At 33.8% G+C, this 11,998-nt stretch overlaps 1 protein-coding gene across 2 annotated transcripts in view; it reads right to left on the reverse strand.

Annotated features, from left to right (window-relative positions):
* LOC118206091 (uncharacterized) overlaps positions 1-6,476 on the reverse strand; it is a 167,196-nt gene extending 160,720 nt beyond the window's left edge. For both annotated transcript variants that reach the window (XM_085811479.1, XM_085811480.1), the window contains exon 1: positions 6,318-6,476. The gene's annotated coding sequence lies outside the window, so the exon portion shown is untranslated. The remainder of the gene's footprint in view (positions 1-6,317) is intronic.
* Positions 6,477-11,998: the final 5,522 nt, after the last annotated feature.

An 11,998-nucleotide genomic window follows, 5' to 3' on the forward strand; every position in this document is an offset into this window, starting at 1 on the left:
AAGCCCAAAGTGCATTGAAATCATGTCTTATTTGCAGATAAAAGCAAATTTAAAATTTTTGGTTCCGATATGCATATAATTTCTCAAAATCAATGGTAAATAAGCCCAAAGTGCATTGAAATCATGTCTTATTTGCAAATAAAAGCAAATTAAAAATTTTTGGTTCCGATATGCATATAATTGCAAGACGGAAAAGAAAACATGAGGAGCTTAACCCTCTGACTGCTCAATTTGTGCATCAAAATCGCTTCCAATTTTTTTTTTTTTTTAATCTATATATATATTGGAGAATTAAAAAATGCACTTTTTTTTCCTAGAAAATATTTTTTATATAGATTTTTATCGTGAGAAACTAAGTTGCCAGAAAAACCAATTTCAGATTTTGTTACAAAAAAAAATCTTTTTTTTTAAATAAATTTCAGTCGAATTACAACTAATTTCTATTTCTTGCATAAAATAAAACAGTAAAATGTATAAAATTTCAGAATATAAAGCCCTGAGGAAAAAATACCTTAAAAATGCAATTTAGCATGATAGAGTTCAAAACTGGGTTCAAGGCAAAGTCCAACTTCACAGTCTTTGCACCAGATTCAATAAATTTAATTAATATAATTATTAATCTAATCAATAAATCTAATTAATAATTTAATTAAATAATCAAGATAATCACTGAACATTTTCTAGCAGCCATTTTTGTAAGAAAAAAGCAGCAAAATCGATGTTTGAGCGCTAGTACCACGTGCCTTCAAATGTCGCAATTTAGTGAACAACTAACGATACCTTTTCACCAAAATGTAAACTAAACGCCTAATACTGTATATAATTTATTTCAATGGTTAAACGGAGAAAAAACAGGATCCGCTCCTCAACAGAGGAAGAAAAACATGTCTACGGAAATCACGGGATGAGAAAATTTTGCCCGTGAAAATCTTGGGATGATCAGCCAGAGGGTTAATCCCAAGACCTTGGTTCAACCACTAAAGCAAGGCAGTAGATGTGTTCTAGTGTGAGGGTGAATGTCAGCAGCAGGATTAAATAATTTCATATTTATTGATGGCACAATGAACCATGCTCTTCATTTAAATATTTTAAAATTATCTGTCCAAAATTTGGATACTGGAAACTTTATTTTTTTATCAGGGCAATGTCCTCAACACACAGTCCTGGACGTTCACTTTTTGAGCATCTATAATTCAGGGCTGTGGAGTCGGTAGAAAAAATGTCAGACACTTGACTCCTGGAATTTTAGACTCGGACTCCCTCATGCATACGTAAACATATACACATGAGTTACAGCTTATTTTGTTTTACATAAAAGAAGTAATAAATACTACAGAAAAAAATTATGGCATAGCAAATTATTTACATTAATTAGCATATATTACGAAATGGAGCATTAGTAATTTCTAAGAAACAGTATAGCATCGGCAAGATCTTCTTTGTTGGAGGGCCATAGATCGAATTTGATAAACTTCAGAGCTGAGAAAAGTCTTTCTACATTGACTTGAGTAGGATGAAGAACTGTTACTGTTAGGGCTACTTCTTTTAACTTTTCAGGATAGATTTTTATAAATTCTAAAAGAGGTGTCTTACAAGAGCAATTATATTTCTCTATTTCTTCAAAGGCCATGTAGAAATTTCGTTTGTACTTTTGCATTTTTATATCTAAAGGCTCTCGGTTCTTTATTTTCATTCACTTTGCCTTACCCTTTTCAATATTATCCAAATATTTCTCAAAATCTAATTCATAACTGCAACAGGATGACAGAGATTCGCTTGCAACGTCTGAGGTTTGACAGTCCTGATTTGAATACTCCAACTGTCCTGAGAATAATTTCATTCTTAATGAAAGTTAATAGGTTAAAAATATATTTACGGATGCTCTTAGACGGAAATTGACGATTTTTGGCAGTATGTGGTCGAGTTTCTACAATGTTTTGACTTATTTTGGCTTTGTGTAGGGGCGATTTTTGGTGCAAAAGCACCGCTAGACAAAGGCAAAAGAACAAGTCCAAAAATTGCACACATTGACCTATTTTCACTTAAAAAAAAAAAAATCAGATAATTGCACAAACTGGGCATCGTGCACTCCCTTTGTCCTTGTACACATCGATCTATTTTCACTTAAAAAGTCAAAGCATCACCCAATTCTACACTAGAGACAAACAAAAAAACAATGAAATAACATAAAAAAGGAAATTCATCTAAGCACTACGCAAATGAAATATCCACTTACCTTACTTAGAAATTTCTGTCTTCAGTCCATGGAACACACGGTGAATTCCTTCACAGCATTCAAAATGTTTCCTCAAACCACGTTCCCTTCTAATGGAACACTTTATATGGTGAGCATCTGAAGCTTTCTTACAACAAACCCATCTCAACGATCTTTATATTCGACCATACGCATTTCCTTTGTACAGACAGGACACTTATAATTCCCTTGAATTCCATCCAACAAACATTTCTTTCTTCTGTCCTTAACCACTTAAAAAGGAACCTTCCGCCCTCTCATTCTATATCACCAAACATCCAGTTTACCACCGGCAGCCATTTTACAATACACAGCATACAATATGCGACATACTTCAAGTCCTTACAAATATTTTCCCACCAGTCAAATCCACTGCAACCAACCACGTCACAATAAGGTTTCCATAATATTCAACTGTTCAGTTTCCCATAAATGAAACAACTTCACAACAATCCAAGGGGTGTCCTTCAATATAGCTTAACCATTCATAGATGGCTTTCTTTGCCTTTTGTATCTGTTCATGATCCAACAAAATTTGGTATTTTGGATCTACATATATTGAACCCAGCAAGATACCATTCTCTAACACACTAGTTTCTCTTTTCTTCATTGAAAAAAACTATTCCTTCTGCAACAAACCCTCCATTTCAGAAAGAACAGATATCGCATTCTCCCATTCTCGCCTCCTGTTGGTTCTTCAGATTGTAGCTTTTTTGTGGATATACACAATGTAAAAAGAAGAGTTTCCAATTCCGTAAGATCATTCCACAGACTCTCTGTTAATGAAACATTAGGATTACCTACATCTTCTAGAAAAGTTTGTAAGTCTAACAACTTCTATATCATCAAATATGTACTTAACCATCACATTGCTGGATCAATAATTGCTCCTTTTCCTGTTCACTTCCTAAGAATGGCATCAATTTTGGGAGTTCTTCCTGCTATTGCTGCTTACCTAAATTGACCAATGAGATTTGTAACTAAATGAATCAGTTTTATCAATAATGGAAAATATCACATCTATCCTCCTCCCTTCTATTTATTTCTTAATATGTCAATAAAAATAGAAAACAACTATTAATTTATATAGTCCATAAATAAAAATAATAACTCAGTTTGTCATTTTTTTTTTTTTTTTTTTTCAATTCACTTTAATTTCATTTCAAACTGTCCAACAAAAACTGGAATCGGACTCGACATGCTTTTAGTAACTCCAGCTCCAACTCCTTTTACCCCAAAATTTGCCTAACTCTGATTCAGACTCCACAGCCCTGCTATAATTGTCCACAAGTTCTGAAAACACTACCTACCTCGGTAACCAGATTTCAACCCAACAGAACATATTTGGGTTGATCTTTACATTATGGTAACTTGGCGTTCTTTTGGCGAAAATTTGGCGACCAACTCTCCAACAGCAACCCTCCATTTTTTTTTTCCCGCCGCCATTTTCTCTTCACGAAGTAAAGACATATTTCTTTTCTTTTTATCTACTGAACACTTCTTCCAACAATCTACTAGCCGAATTACACTTATGCTAGAAATTTTATCTAACAAAACTGCTTAATCATGACAAATATTCACTGCAAAATTGGGAAAAGTGCACAATACCATACTCCTTACGCGTTTTTCAAAATAACACATACACATAAACCATGTACACACCGACTTATTTTTACTTAAAAAAACATCCCAGAATTCCACAAAAATGGCATTACGCACACTCTTCACTATATCCATGTACACAGCTTTTTTCTCATAAATTAGAAAAATTTCACGAAAATACATGACAATTTTCTCAATCTTTAAACCCGGTAAAAAGAACATATATGAAATTACCTGATCGCGAAAAAGTATTTACCCTTTCCAAATATGAACATTTCCACATATAAAATAAATAAAATATCCAAAAACTTTTACCTCTAAATCATCTATTACATTATACACGTTACCAACGAATTCATACCGCAAGCATTACAAATACTTAGTATCAAATATTTAAATTGTTTCCATGCACGTTTACTTCAACTTAAACGTATACCAAATTCCTACAAACATAAAATTCACAAAATAACTATTATTTAATTAAAATATCACTAAACCATGTACACGTCGACTTATTTTTACTTAAAAAAACATCCCAGAATTGCACAAAAATGGCATTGCGCACACTCTTCACTATATCCATGTATACTGCTTTTTTCTCATAAATTAGAAAAATTTCACGAAAATACATGACAATTTTCTCAATCTTTAAACCCGGTAAAAAGAACATATATGAAATTACCTGATAACGTATACCAAATTCCTACAAACATAAAATTCACAAAATAACTATCATTTAATTAAAATATAATTAAATTCAAAAACACTACTTAAAATATAAATGAGCACATACATTAAATTAATAAAAATTACCTTACAATCCTAATTACTTTAAACTAAATCATTGCTAATAACAATTTTCCCAATAATACCAAATTCCTTTACTTCCACCTTACATTTAGAACAATGCATAAAAATAATATCCTCAAATAATTAAAAATACTAACTTACCTAATCTTCTTCAGAATCTTGATTACGTGTCCGATAAACTTTTCTTTAGTTACGGCCATGGGATCCAAAAATTCACGAACACTGTTTCACACAACACAGAATAAACCAAATACAAAATTTCCAGATTCTTTCCCGATTTCCCCCCTTTTCCAATTCAAGAACCGTAATTCGTCCATTAATATCACATAACATATCCCATGATCTCTCATTTCCCTCACACAAAATAATGCGTAATCGGAACCGAGTACTGCTCACATTATTACCAAAGTCCCAGGTAGTAACCTTTATCGCCTCCAAAATGTCGCTAAACTACCAGTTACCATATTGTAAAGATCAACCCATATTTGCATATCACGTTTACGGCTCGGCTCCAGTTTGGTGAGTAAAAATGCAACGTTGCTAACGGGTTCTTTCCCGAAGCGCCAACAGGTTCTCTGCGGATGAAAACCCAAAAATTATAACAAAAACCAAACTAAGCACAGTAATGATGGTGTGTGTGTGATTACGGCAAAGCCTCGAGGGCTATCTGCCTAAGGGGAGGGATGTCTTTGTGGAGGACTTTCTAAGGAAAACTGGCTCGTATACACGTTACACATGGGGAAAACCACGAAAGTGCCCATGCAGCCAGCCCGTTCGCGGGATTCGAACCTCGGACCGAACAACCAGTGTTCAGCGACTTTACTGCTCGGCCGCTGGTGGGCCCCAGTAATGATGGAAGAATGAAGGAACATTGATACAGATATTTTAAAAAAAAAAAACTCGTTAACTCTATGCCCAAACGTTTGAAAGTTGTAATACAATATTTACTAATATATGCAGATTTCTTTAAACCATACAAAGACTTCTGTGAGGTAATTTTTCCGTTACTTTTTTAATTATTGATTTTCCAAAACAAATTTTAATATGCTGATAAAATAATTAATATAGATTTTCTAAGAGAAATTTATAAATATCCTTAAAAAATTTCCATTCTAAAATATTGATTTTTTAATTATGAATAAAGCAATATTTCGCTGAAACTCATACGCGTATGAACACGCCACTTTTGTGAGCCACTGTTATGTATTTTGAACAATTTTTCTCCTTGAAGCCAAACTTCGAAGTTTTTTTTTTTCCCCTTGTTATTGACAATATTAACTATTGTTGCTTTATATACTGAAAAATTATGCCTTTAATAGCATTTTTCAAGACGTAAATACGAACGATTTTCTTTGGAAAGAGCACAAACATAGCGTTCCGTACACTGCTTCTTTAAAATCGCCATTTTGGTTGAAAACAAAACAGTCAAATAGCAAACGATAATTCTCACTTTCAAAAGTAATGTTGCAGGCCAAAAACAAAAAAAAAAAAAAAAAAAAAAAAAAATTCCAAGCAGGCGATTTTTTATAGCAAAACTTGTTAAAAGGAAAGTTTATTGCTTTATTTATTTCACTAAATGTTTCAAACTGCGGAAAGTCAATGATAAAATATAAAATTACTGACTACTGAAAATTTCTAAAAAAATACGTACCTTATTTAACGAAATACAAAATGATTACTAACACGGATCCTGTCCGACAATACCCATAAAACACTTTCCCATAGAAAATTTAATTTTGTTCAAAGCTGCTTGAAGACACACAGCTTACATACAGCTATGGTTTCGTTCTGTTTCAACAAGACCAACTTATACTCAAGGCCTGCCAGTGTGAAAATATTCTTTTGTGTTTTCGGTTGCCTGCGTGATATTCCTACTGACCGCAAATGGCGCTACAATTCTGCTACACTTTGCGATGTTTACAAAGATCGGAAAAGTACCAAAAACGAATTCTGTCTTGTTATATGCAAAGTTTAAAAACGATTAATCCATTTTAGTCAGAAATCATGGATTTCTTATTACTAAAAATATTTTAATTAAAGGAAAAGCATGGAATTTTAAGCTATCCCACCTTTTTTTTTCACACATAAAACACCAGCTATTTGATTTCGATTTTAATTCCTGGTTTCATCTAGACATGCGCTATTCTGAATTGTACACATTACAACTATTTATTTTAATTTAAAGGTAATTCAAAGTATACACCTTATTTTTTAATTATTTATAGAGTAAGAAGCTAACAGATAGCTTCAGATCATGTACTATTTCAGTGAAACATTTTCAAAATATTTCTATCGGCTGTACTAGGCCAAAAAATAATTTAGTATCCTCTATCAAAGATGTAATTAACATATTAACACACCGTGATCTAAAATTTGTATACCTGTTTCCACGACATTGGAGTAAAACTATTACTTAAAGAAATTAAGTTTTACATACTGGAGAATTTTTTAAATTATTAATTAACTGTTTTTAGGAAATCTTAAACAATAAAAGTTTAAATAATGCAGATTTTGATTTCTGTGCAGTATTTGCATTGCAGATGTTCAAAGACATTCTAAAATTATAAGGCAAAGAAAAAAGAAAAAGTCTTACTGTGGCATAGATTTTGAATGAAACTCAAACCCAAAGTTGATTTTTGGCTAATTTTAATATTACACAGGTGTGTTTCTATTCACTTTCATTTGTATTCTAAATTTCATTGATGTTAACATTAAGAAACTATTAATTGAATTAAGTGCATTGCAGCAATTTACATTTTCAGTGTTAGAGAAACTTCAATTTTTCAAATGAAAATAATGAAATTTTTGATAAAACTATTGATCAAATCAATCTGTTTGTTATAAATAAAAGAGACACAGACATCATAAAATATATTTTAACAGCACACAAAAAAATAATAACTCTCATAATCACAATATGTACTTAAGAAAAAGTTCAGTTTTGTATATCAAGGATAAAATTTGAAAACTTGCAATGGCTGAATATAAATAATTTATCCATCACACATGCCCACAATGCTAAGTAGAATGAGGTATGTACACAATTTTAGATATATATGCATTTAACGTTAGGCAAAAAAACAAGCTTATCAAATGCATCACTTAAATATACAGCAGGTAGACATTTTTACACACATACAACATTTATCAGAATGATATGTGTACAAAATTTTATGGCTGGCAAAGTGAGATACTGACATAGTTCATTAAGTGCCATCTTGATACATTACCTACATAACATAAATCTATGTGTACCATTCCAGATTAATCAGAAGAAAGTTCCCCACAAAGTTTTGAAAGTAACAGCATTAGATGCACAAAGATTTCAAAAAAAAAAAAAAAAAAAAAAAAAAAAAGCTTATTAAGTATAGCCCTTAAATATACAGCTGCTAGACAATTTTACACACATACAACATTAATCAGAATCCGAAACAAAAACAAAAAATTTAGATAGGAAAAACATAAAGTTTCAACCCAAAATCATTTCGCAAGAATTCATGCACACAGTGATATGTTTGAACTTAAAAAAAACATCTACGAATTGCACAATCTAGGCAGCGAAAGAATATACGAACTACGCACACCTCTCTTTAATAAATTGACATAACAATAGATTTCAAAGAATACCATGTGCACAGCATTTTGTTTAAAGTTAAAAAAACATCGACGAATTGCACAATCTAAGCATTACGCACAAATCAACAAAATAAACTAAAATAAATTACAAACAGTTCAAATAACAACAGAAATTCGTAGTAAGAAAACAATGAACATAACATTCTACAAAATAAAAACAATAAAATAAAATGCACTTACCATAATACATACGTGAATAAAATTTCGCCAGTCACACAACGTCTGTTAACAAAAGTACCACGATTTTGCTATACCACATGTCTTTCTGTGATTCAAAATTTCGAAAGTAAGGATAAAAACTTCTTCCAAAGTTAACTTACTACACGAAAACCACAATCCAAATCTTAAACTCCGCTGACAGCTACATACTTTAGCAGCAACCATTTATTTGACTGAAAACCCACACAAGTCTGTCAGAAACACCATTCGGTACTATTCGGTTTCGAGGGCCGTAAAAAAATTGCAGCGAAAAGGTACGCGCAAAATCTAGCGTACGCGCTGATTTCAGATTGCATAAGTTTATATAGTTCTACATTTCTTAAGACGCCATTGAAATACTAGTTTAAGTTTTAAATCTGCTGCAAAAACAAAGTTTAAAGTTTTAAAATTAAACATTTAGCAGCAGTAGCAATAGAAGCTCACTAAGGCTATGTGCTGTGCAGACATTGAAGACAATAAAAGGTTTTAAACGTAACCAATTTATTAACAATATATATATAAATAAAAACGCAATGAATAAATTTGATCAATATCAGAAACTTAAAAATTATAATATAAACATTATCAAAAATTTCATATATAAAATAATATTTTACCTGATCTCCAAAATACTGGCATTCAATACGCGAAAAAACATATCCTAAACAGAAATTATGCGGTTTTAATGAAATTAGCTACACTATCAATAAGTCCATGCTTAATGGTCAAGAAGGCACCTGAAAACTAAATTAAATCCTTGAGAGCACTTAAAACCGGCCTAACGCCGCTCACTGTAGTTAAACACGAGGAATCACAGCTTAGAAAAAAAACATCGCCGCTAACTTGTATTAAATGCCGCCTTCATAAAGAACATGGATGCCGCCCACGGCAGTCACTCACATCGTAGCCTCTTTTGAGAATCCAGGAAAAGTCATCTTGTAGACTGGAACCACGGAACTTATCACCGGAAAAGTCATCTTGTAGACTGGAACCACGGAACTTATCACCGGACTGCACGCATCGCAAGACGTCTTCCAATAGGGGCTGGAAACTGCACACAAAGGAGTCAAGAGAACAGGAACTAGGAGACATAAGTCTCCAACTCCAACTTGCTTTATTTGCCGCGATTAACCTGCGAAATCGCAGGTTGTGTTCCGGCTATCGAACTTTGGTGCTTCTAGGAGCGCTGCAGGTAAGGAAATGCCGAACGTAGTTCTCGTGGAGACAGGATAGCAGATGCAGGGGGTGTGACCAATGTCACGTGATGAGCGATAAGACATCTGGTTGGCGATGAGGTATCCAGGCATCGTAGCGCTGTAAATCTGAAGTTTTACAGTAGTTATACATAAAATAGTACTAAATCAGTTCATAAAAGGTGTGTGTTGCAGTCATAAATGCAGAAAATAGAATACGATTCCAAAAAGTATAATAGTATATACAGGAAAAATATAAGTAATATCTTGTGGGCTTGGCTGTGTGTGTCACATGATCATCCGGCTAAGATTTCTAAACATCATTATTTACAAGTCAAATAAGTTTTTCACTACATACTTAAAAACACAAATTATGTTGGAAAATCCTGGTTTCCACTGAGTAGAAAAGCGGCATATGGACGGAGGTGCCTGTCCTCGTGTAAAATTTCATAGTGAAATAGGTTGAAAATGTCCATATGTTGGCACTCCTTAGCGGCGTCATAAAATGCCGTGTTAGTTCTTCTTAAATATTCCACTATTGTATCCATTTTTAAATCTTCATGGAGACGTTTGTTCTTCACATACGGGTGTGCATTTGTGATAATTCTTAAAAATTGGTTTTGCACAACTTGTAATTTTTGGATTTCACCCTTCGTAGCGGTAGTCCATGCTGGCGAAGCGTACGTCATGATGGGTCGGATTGTGGCTAGATAAATAAGTCGTTTCTTGTCTAACGAAAGTTTTGAATATTTCCCTATCATAGGATATAAACATTTCATGACTTTAATCGCTTTATCCCTGATTTGTTGGATGTGATGCTGCCATGTGAGCTTGTCGTTGATGGTGATGCCCAGATATTTGGCTTGTTTCACGATAGGCACAGCCTCGTTAAAAAGATAAACACTTTGCCTGATCGGAACATTTTTCTTCCTTTTCCTTATGAGTAGGAGCTGCGATTTTTGAGCGTTAATTCGTATCTTCCAATATCCACACCATTGTTCTATGGAGGGAATAGTGTCTTGGAGTTTCCGAATAGCATGATTGATGTTAGCAGACTTCACTGCCAGGGCAGTGTCGTCTGCATAACAGGCTAGCATAGAATTATGATTTAAATGCAATCTCGGAAAGTCTGAAACGTAGAATAGATAGAGTATAGGGCCAGTCACAGAACCCTGTGGAACACCGCTAGTCATTATTTTAGTGCTGGATAATTCATTTTTTACCGAGACTCTGAATGTCCGATCCCTGATAAAAGAATGGATTAGCAGAATGAGTTCTCTGTCCAGTTGAAGGTCAATTAATTTAGCAATTAAGCCCTCATTCCAGACGCGGTCGAATGCTTTCGCCACGTCTAGCATGAGTATAGCAACATTAAGTTTGCAGTGCAGAGCTGCACCAGCGAATTCGGTTATTCGGACCAGTTGCTTCGTTGTTGAGAGGTGAGCACGGAACCCAAATTGTTCCGGCGGAAGATGCTGAAAATATGGTTTCAGTCTATTCAGGATAATTCTCTCAAAAATTTTGCTTAAGCCCGGCAGTAGACTAATAGGACGATATCCGTCTGGTCGGGTGTGATCTTTAGCCGGTTTAGGTAGTAAAATAATTTTAGCAATTTTCCAAGGTGTTGGAAAGTAAGAAAGAGCAAGACAAGCATTAAAAATACTTGTCAGGCTGCAGATGATGTTAGGCGGCAAATTTTTAATTGCTGTATTGCTGATTTCATCAATTCCTGGAGATTTCTTTTGTCTCAGGTGTTTGATAATATTAGTTGTTTCAGTAGGAGTGGCATATTTAATTGAAAGTCTGACTGGAGGGGCGTTGAGCCAATCCCTCACTCGTAGGAGGGTCTTTAATTCGAAATCAGAGTCATTTGGCCAATCATTTGGCGAGAACTGTTCTTGGAGGTGTGCTGCGAAGATTTCTGCCTTTTCCTGATTGGAGATGGCAATATTACCTCTGTCATAGAGGGGTCGATTACTTGTGAAGGAAGTTTTAAAATTTTTGATTAAAGACCAGAATGTACCTTCTCTAGAATCCAGATTTAACATTTTATCATCCCATAGTTCTTCTTTGAAGGTTTTAATGGCCTTCTGAATTTGCTTATTTTTACGATTTATTTCACGTTTAAGTGCCGGGTCCCACGTTAAATGATAACATTTCCTGAGTCTATTTCGCTCTCTCATAAGCTGTCGTATATTAAGGGGCAGTCTGAAAGCCTTATCACGATTAGTAATTTCAGTACTGGCTTCCTTAATTGCACCTTGAATGCTTTCACTTAAGGCATTAATTACGGTGTTTATGCCTT

The sequence above is a fragment of the Stegodyphus dumicola genome, chromosome 2, assembly GCF_044657685.1.
Source record: "Stegodyphus dumicola isolate Sdum_Otavi_A_Nest chromosome 2, ASM4465768v1".
Lineage (NCBI taxonomy): Eukaryota > Metazoa > Arthropoda > Arachnida > Araneae > Eresidae > Stegodyphus > Stegodyphus dumicola.